We start from the raw sequence: 9,281 nt of genomic DNA, 5'->3' as shown, positions 1-9,281 counted from the left end.
TCAATATTTTATCTACATGCTGCCGAAACAATAGTTTCGAGTCAAGTATGAGACCTAAATAGACAACTTCCTTTGACCAGGGTATTGAAACATCATTCATTTTAATCAAAACATCATCCTTTGGGACAAATCGGGCCGATTTGGAAAGTGGAAAAATGATGGTTTGAGTTTTGGCTGCATTTATGCGAATTTTCCAGTCGCCAAAGTATTCGGAAAGAACGTCAAGACCCTTCTGAAGACGGCCAACTAAATATCTGGTTATTTTACCCTTATAAATAACGGCAGTGTCATCAGCAAAAGTGACAACACACCATTACCAGGAAGAGTAGGCAAATCAGATGTAAAAATATTGTACAGAAGTGGGCCAAGAATACTTCCTTGGGGAACCCCAGCATCAATGTTGAATAATCCAGAAGCAATCCCATTCAGAAAAACCTGAACGATCTCTCCGAAAGATAGTGCTGGATAATTTTGATAAGATACATTGGAAAACCGTATAAATACAGTTTATGTATCAAACCATCATGCCAAACATTGTCAAAAGCCTTCTCAACATCCAACAAAGCCATAGCAGTTGATTTAGACTCAAGCTTGTTCTGCTTGATGATTTTAGTTACTCTCGTAAGCTGATGAGCAGTATTATGTCCCTTTCGGAAGCCAAACTGCTCATTCAAAATTATATTATTATCGTTGGTAAAATCCAAAAGCCTTGAATAGATGACCTTCTCAAAGAGTTTGGACAGACTACTCAAAAGACTAATGGGACGATAACTTGTTGGCGATGTTGGATCTTTTGAGGCTTCAAAATTGGTATGACTTTGCCCAGCTTCCAATTGGTGGGGAAGTAACCAAGTTGCAAACATTTATTGAAAATATTGGCTAGATGTTGAAAGAACTGATCACTCTGTTTTTCAACACTAGATTAAAATGTTATCAAAGCCAGGAGCTTTCATATTTTTCATTTGTTTAACTGCAACTTTGACTTCCTCACCAGAAACATGGGAATCTGCAGGAAATTCAAAGGTAGAGTCATTGATTGTTGAAATACTATTGGCAACTGATGTTTCTTTACGGCTGGTCATGGAAGCGCCAAGATTATGTGAACTAACAAAATGAAGCCCAAGTGCATTTGCCTTTTCCTCGGATGTAATCAAAGGAGAATCCTCAACAATAAGAGGAGGAATAGGCTTTGGTTTGTTTTTAAGAACTTTTGAAAGTTTCCAAAATGGTTTTGAATAATTCCCAAGCTGGCTTACATGTTTTGAAAATTCTTGATTTCTGATATTGTCAAGTCGGTCTTGTATGATTTTGTTCAAATTGTTCACTGAAATCTTTTGTCATAGTCCCCAGTCCGTTGATATTGTCTCCTATAAACATTCCTAAGTCTAATCAAGTGTTTAGTATCTACGTCAATATCAGTTACCTTAAAATTAACAGGAACCTCCCGAACGTTGGCAGCCTCTGCTTGGTTGATAGCCTGCTGGATCACCTCCAGCGAACGATCAATATCAGCAGAAGTTTCCGGGTGTTGATCATAGTCGATGTTGCTGTCTACCACTTGCTGAAACTGCTGCCAGTCAACGTTGTGGTAATCTTTCCGGGTTGGTTGCCGCTGCGGAGTAACGGAAGCTCCAACCTCCACAACCACCGGATAGTGATCAGAACTCAACTCTTCAAACACCTCAGGATGAGCCACGTTCTCAGCCATATTGGTAATGAAGAAGTCGATGATTGAGTGATTCCCAGACCGAGCCACCCTCGTTGGACGATCCGGACTCACAACGTTGTAGTATCCGTTTTGCAGATCGTTGTGCAGAATCACTCCGTTCCGATTCCTCCTGCTGTTGCCCCAAACTTCATGCTTCGCGTTGAGGTCACCAGCGATGATGTACTTTGCGCTCCGCCGTGTCAGCTTCTGGATATCGCTCTTCAGTTTTGCTGCTGAACCATCTCTGGCATTCACCTGACGTGGGCAGTATGCAGCAATGAAGAGTACTGGGCCAACCGAAGTGGGAATTTCCACTCCAACGGCCTCGATGATGTCCAGCTTAAAGTGTGGCAGCCGGCGTGGCTTGAGATCACGATGAACAGCGACAAGCACACCTCCTCCTCCAGAGGTGGTCCTATCGAGCTGCGTCGCGATCTTGTAGTTTTGCAGATAAACTTTTTCACCGGGCTTCAGATGAGTTTCCGTGATGGCAGCTACGTCGATCTCCTTCTCGCGAAGAAAATCCACCAGCTCTAAGTTCTTCCTCCTAATGGAGCAAGCGTTCCAATTCAGCAGCTTGAGGGACCTACGATCCATACTGGATGACGAACGAGGTCAGCACTTCAATCTGCTGGGTCTTGGTTTTGCATCCACGCAGTGCAGCGGACATCTGTTTGAAAATATTGAGGAGTTCGGTTGAGGTGTAAAGATCATTACCATTTTCCTCAACTGCTGGTTCTTGGGTTGGTCTTGGCTCCTGGCTGAAGCCCGGTGGTGGCGGTCTCGGCTCCTGGCTGGAACCCGGCCGTGGATGATTCATCTCAGCTCTCTTCCTGGGATCCAACGGCAACGGTGCCAAGTTCGGGACCTGGCGTCGCGGTTGAAGAGGTGGAAAATTTTGCTCCACCAGGGCTGGAGGAGTTCTACGACGCTGAGGCTGATTCTTCGTCGATGCTTGCTGCCGAATTTTCACGAACTCAGCTCTCTTGGGGCACTTTCGGTCGGTTGACGAGTGCTCACCGTTGCAGTTGAGGCACTTCACCAGCGAATCTTGGATGCACTGGGATGTGATGTGCGCATCGGTACCACATTTGGCGCAACGACGCTTCAGGTGGCAGTTCTTACCTCCGTGCCCGAAGCCCAGGCAGTTGAAGCATTGTGTGACGTCACGATGCACTGGTCGGTATCGCTCCCACGACACGATAATGTTGAAAACCGCTCGGATTGCCTTCAGCTCAGGAAGCGTCGTCGATCCCTTAGCCAAATGCAGCAGGTAGAGCTGGTCACGGTACTTGATGTCTTTGTTGCGTCGGCTCATTTTGTGCACGGCCAACACATCCAGTTTCAAAACTTTTAGCTCGGCAGCTAATTCCTCCACTGGCATGTCGTACAGACCTCTGACGACGATTTTGTACGGCTTATCCATGACGACATCATGGGTAAAGTACTCCGCCTCGTTTTCGGTCAAGTAATCCTTGACCAGTTGATAGTGCTGCCTGGATTGCACCAGCACCTTAAATCCGTCCTGACACAGACGAATGTTGCCTAGGACTTTCCCAGACTTGATGAGTTCAACCAGCCCCGCACGAAAGTCGATCGTTGCTGCTGATTGTCGCACATAAAAAGGAGGCAGTTTCTCCTTTCGCTGTTTCACTTCATTCTCCTTTGCTTCCGCTACCTGGTCCTCGTCAGGCAGTCCAGCAAACTTGTTGTTCTTCAATAGCTGCTCCTCGTGCGACGAAGAGTTCTCCTCCTCCTCATCCATCGGTACAGTACCGTCGCTCTTTTTCGTCTTTTTGCTGTTCGATGTCACTTCCAAAAGCACCTTCCTTTTGGAAATCCCCGGTTTTTGGCCATCAGTTGAGGCCTCAACCTTCCTTTTGGAAATTCCCACTTTTTTGCCTGCTTGAGCCGCAGGTAGGGCAATATTGCCGGCGTTTTGCGCCGGGACGCGACGAGTCATGTTGATTCAGACAACCTTCACCAACGAAGTCTCGGATAACAATGAACTGAGGCGTTTACTGACATCAACTTCAATAATGTCGAGTTGTGTTATCAGCTTTTGTTAATTTGTTTGATTCTAGTCTATCTATGAACTTATCTCTTTTTCAGGTTTTTTTCAACTCATAGAAAAGCAATAATTTCGATGAAAACGAAACATTTTGCAAGATTTTTTTCACTTTTGAAGGGGCTCAAGCTACCCCTTCTTAACTTGTTGAAATTGCTGTTTTCAAACATTTTTTTAAAACATGCAAGCAAGGGTCCTGATCCAAAAAGACTTAGTAGGATAAGGTATTGGCTTTTCGATGTCTCCCGAGCTACGATGATATGGGAAGGACTTAACACATATGCACCCGTCGTCGAGCCCTCCGAGCTACGAAGCTATGGGAAGGTCTTTTTGAACACAAAAACACTCGCGCACCACGGAAGGTTCTTGCTAAATCAAAATGGTTTTGTAATTCGATACACCTGACAACTAAACTGTCAACGTGCCTTCCGATGCTATGGGAAGGTTTTTCTTTCTTTCTTTCTTTCTTTCTTTTTTTCACAAGAACACTCACTCAAAGTTATTTTAATATCTAAAGAAGAAAATTTTGCTCCACTATTAACTCGACGATCCAAAATTTCAACGTGTCTTTCGATAAACGGTTCTATAGAAATGACTTTTTCAACGTGAAAATTTTACGCAATATTCGAAAATTGTATGCACAATTTATCCGACGCAGTGCCTTCTGCTCAACGACGATATAGGAAGGGCTTTTAAAATCACACAACAATTAATGTATGTTTAATCAAAGCACAAAAACACCAATAACTCACGAATAATCCTGCAAGGCAAGCGCGCTGCCCCACCGACCATAATCGACTCAAATATTTTTTAAAACATGCCTGCAAGGGTTCTGATCGAAAAAGACTCATTCACTCGTGAGTACAAATTGAACGCGACGCAAAACTGCTCTGATGTATTCCTACCGTTTGTCACATCCACACCACTACAGAGGAAAAAATCGTGACGTAAGAAATGAACTCAAATCACTCAAAGTTCATTTTGTGAGTGACTTTAAAAGTTTGGTCTTGTTTGACAGCTACTTTGTCCCCAGTTTTCTGTGGGAGAGAAAAGGAGGCGAATACTTTATGAAAATCATACCTGTCAAAATTCGTAGCCTCAAAATTTGTTCACGAGTTGTTTTTCTTCTCTACTGAAAACTCTCTTTTTTGCTCTCCCTCTCACTCCAATCGGGTAGTACAGTGAATGGCTCAAAGAGACCGATTGCGCTATGTCGCTCAAAGCTGACTCAAAATAGTCTGCGATCGGCTTTGTTTTGATCATTTATTAAACTGCTTCAAATCAATGCTATAGAGGAGAAAAGCAACTCTCGACAAAATTTTGAGGCTAGGAATTTTGACAGATATGATTTTCATAAAGTATTCGCCTCCTTTTCTCTCCCACAGCAAACCTGGGAACGGGAAAAAAAAGGGAAACCTGGGAACTTTATGAAAATCATACCTGTCAAAATTCCTAGCCTCAAAATTTTGTCGCGAGTTGCTTTTCTCCTCTATACAAATATTTTGCAATTTTGTTGATAACAAAACATCAAAGACACATTTAAATGTGTCTTTGCCCCTTTGGTCTAATACAAATCTACGGCAAACTGCGATATCGCAGGCCAGAAGAGCGCCGCGCTGGTATTTTGTTAGATTCTCTCCTTTCTGAGCATATTCGTTCGTGACTCTGGTCAACGGACGGAGTAGGCAAAGAAATTCACGGAGTACAGTCATCCCTCATATTCGGAACAGTTTACAGATTGGCCAATGTTCAAACAATCATAGCAAATCGATAATTGAACATAATGATTTGCTTTTACCTTATGTGAAAGCATTTCTTGTGATTTTTCGATTGGTGTATCGTTCAGACTGTAATTTTGTACGTTTTGTATCAAATTTTCAAAGAAAAACATTGAACAATGAAATCCACAAGTTCGGAACACTTTTTTCTTACGATTGTAAACAAACTTTGGTTCTCTTCAGGAGTACATATTTTTTTTACAAAATAATGACTTCACACACTAAAACCAATGAAACTCAAGCTTAGGTATGTTGTGTGAATGGTCTGATAACATTTTTTTTTGTGAAAATATCAGTTAAAAAAACATCCCACAATTATGGAACAGGCAATTTGGAGGCAGTGTTTTGCTGCTCTGAACAAAATAGTCTTGAAATGCCGTTTTTTGTTTGAAAAGTATTACTTATACTCATGAAATAGCTAGAGAATGTCCAAATAAAGGTCCTAAAAATAATGACAAATTGTCACAAAAGTGTTCCTAAATATGTGGGATGACTGTATATGTATCGCTGTGTGAAGCTATTGACCAAGGCGCTGACAGCAAGCGAGTCGGGTTCGCTCACGAATGGTTGCGCGATTCAGTCGGTAGAGATTCGTTCGGCGATGAGTGAGTGATTTCTGATATTTGAACTGAAAATCAGGACCCTTGCTTGCAAGCATAAAATAATTTAGTGTTTAAGCTTCGCAAACATGCAACCAATTAAATTTTTTGTGATCAATTGTGAGAGCTAGGACCCAGTTAACTCAATCTGAATTCTGAATCGGAATCTAATTAGAATTGTTCACAAATTCCGTTTCAAGCGCAACAACCAGAATTCGGATTGATTTGACTGGGGAGCGATGTAAAAAGGATGTCAAGTCTCCTACTCTCCCCTAATACTTGCATCAGAGGTGCCTTTCAGGTTAATTTGACCTTTTAAATTGTTAGATAGTTAATTGAAAAAAAAAACTCAAATTTACTGCTGTTGGAAATAATAGTCTAATAAATAATGGAAATAATAGAAATATTTTTTTTTGTAAAATTAATAGGGTGTTTCAAGATAAAAAAGAGTTATTCGAAAGTATCAATCTTTACAGATCTTAAAACTTGACAGCAAGACATGATTGTTAAAAAAAATCAGTTCAAGCAATTATAGCTGACCACATTTTAATGAGATGATATTGGATATTTTGGGCTTTAAAAAAAATATTCATTGGGGTTCATCATAATAGCTGTTAGATCAAATAAGTTAAATGGAAATTATAAAGGTCTTAAAACCGAAAAACTTATAACTAAAAATATAAATTATTCTCCAGAAAAAAATATCCAGAAATAGGAGATTAAAATGTTGTAATGTTATTTCGTTTGACAGTTTCTCAAAATACATCATTTTTAAAAGCTAGTCGATTGCTCTCGTCGTAATACGTTTTCTGGTATGAGTCAATCCGATCTTTGTCGTGGTTTTGTCTCCGCGAGATATCGAGAGAGCCGAAAAGTGAAAGTTTACCAGTCAGAGTGGAATTTTGCCTTTATGGTCCGGGTGGTTTTAGTTGAGTTTGAGAGATATTTGCCTCTCTCGTGGTTTTTGAATGTTCAACTGTGTGTGTATTTTTTGTAAAATGGCACAGCCCTGTTTTATGGAACATTAATTATAGCAAATTTTTGTAGCAGTTCTGCCATATAAATTAACTCTTAACATGCTTGCCTGTCGGCTACGTGCAGTTTTGCAAGTACGCAAGTTCCCCGTGTGTGTTTACACTATTTGCGTGTTGTGAGTATAGTACAATTGCACAATTTCGTGCTTAATACCACCACATATCGGCTTGTAGCCACTAGGTGCTTGATTTACCTGCCATTATGTACGTACCTAAAGGGTAAGCCAAAGCGTTCTTGCGCTGTGTGTTTTGTTTTATTTACCATAATTTCCGGTGGAGACCTTGGTGCGTGCACAAGTGACGAACCTGGGCAAAATTTAATTGAGGCTCGTATGAAAGTGTATTTTTTTGTATGCGAAAAAGTTGAACTGCAGAATTCGTGGAGGCGGTCAAGTTTAAGGTCATTGCAATGCATGCAAGGAAGCTGAGATGAAAGTGGAGATGTTGAGGGGTGGGACATGATCATAATTTCTATTTGGTTTTGATGTTTTGTTCGTGATACTTTGATATTGAAGAAATATTGCAAATCTTAAATTATCATGAAAAATGGCTCATTTGCGGTAACTCTACGACTAGAGCAAACAGATTAATTGAAAATAACCACTTTAGCCGAACGGTTCTCACAATTATCCAAAAAAGCATAAAAAAGCTCGACCGGTCACGTACGCCACCGTTAAAACTTTAAGTAAACCGGTCCGGATTCACATCACCGAAATTGCACGATTCTCTTCGGTTATTTGCAGCTGGGGGGAAGTCAATTATTGTGTCTGTTTTTCGCCTCTGCAACCATCTTCCAGAGCTTTCCGACGTCATATTTTTCCGTGTTTTCGGAAGTTTCGGAACCGGTATGTATTTAACAGAAGTCTGTCCTTTTTTGCAAACCGGCATTTTGCCTCGAATGTGGGCTAAGGTTGTAATAGTGTAAATTCCATTCTCTTCAAAAGTTGACTTCACCAAAAAACCGGATTGGAGCCAACCTCGCCGAAGTATAGTGCTGGCTGACGGGGTGTACTTTGGAAGTAAACACGGATGTTAATTAACAGCTCCAACAATGTCACGGATAGCTGTGCTGGCTTCCTTGACCTTCTCGATTATTTATGGTGTAAATTTGGGGTTGATTTAGTTGCTAAGTGAATCACGTTTGGTAGTCAAATTTGAACTTACTAACAATTTTTTTTAAGAATTGAAAACAATAGTTTTTTTTTCAAATTGTAACTATTGCTTTCAATGGAGTCATATGTGCGATATCTCCACTAGCCACTAGTTTATGACATCTATATAATTTATAGAAGATTGAAAAGCTAGCTCTAGGTCAGGCAATTTCGCATTCATGGCGGTGATACGCTCAGCTGAGCTCTTCCTTCGCTTAAGCGAACTTGTTGTAGTGGTTGTATCTTGTTCCATCTTCATTTTATTGTTGATTTGTTCGATTGAGTTTAATTAGTCAATAACCAGATCAATTTTTTATTTCCTTATACTCTAAAAACGTTTTGAAGTTCCTTGAAATATCTGTTAAATTATTCTTACAATGGATTTAGCAAGAGAATGAAAAACAAATGAAATTTTTTTGACATTGCGATGGTGTTTGCAGATCATGATGCTAACCTTTTTCATTCTGTTGCTTTTAAATCTTCGCTTTTAGTGACCGTCGTGCCACCTTGGTTAATTTTACAAGATTTATACAAGCTTTAGATGATTGAACGTCAACTTTTATTTGCTTGACTTTGAAAATATAGCACTTCGGTCTAACTTTTCGCAGGTTTTCGAATTTAGTAGGTATCCAAAACAAAAATGAAGGTTGTGTTGGCGAAGAGATATATGCAGTTGATGCTTTGTTTTATTAATTTTAAGTATTTTTCAGAATCAGGACACTTTTTTCGAAAGTCTTCTGGGAAATCCAAAGAGACGAGAGGTCTGAATCAAAAAAATAAACCTTTCACTTGCCCTCAAATTTTATTCCGATTTAAACCACATTAATCTCAACACATATACAGCACACGTGGAATTCATTGGTATAAGTAGGTCTTCCTGGTTGGAAACAACTTTTTTTCGGCTCTCAGCAGGTATCCAAATGTTTGGTGAGCACTGAGAACC

Source organism: Culex quinquefasciatus, chromosome 3 (genome assembly GCF_015732765.1).
Source record: "Culex quinquefasciatus strain JHB chromosome 3, VPISU_Cqui_1.0_pri_paternal, whole genome shotgun sequence".
Taxonomy (NCBI): Eukaryota; Metazoa; Arthropoda; class Insecta; order Diptera; family Culicidae; genus Culex; species Culex quinquefasciatus.
Note: the sequence above shows the minus strand (reverse complement) of the source record.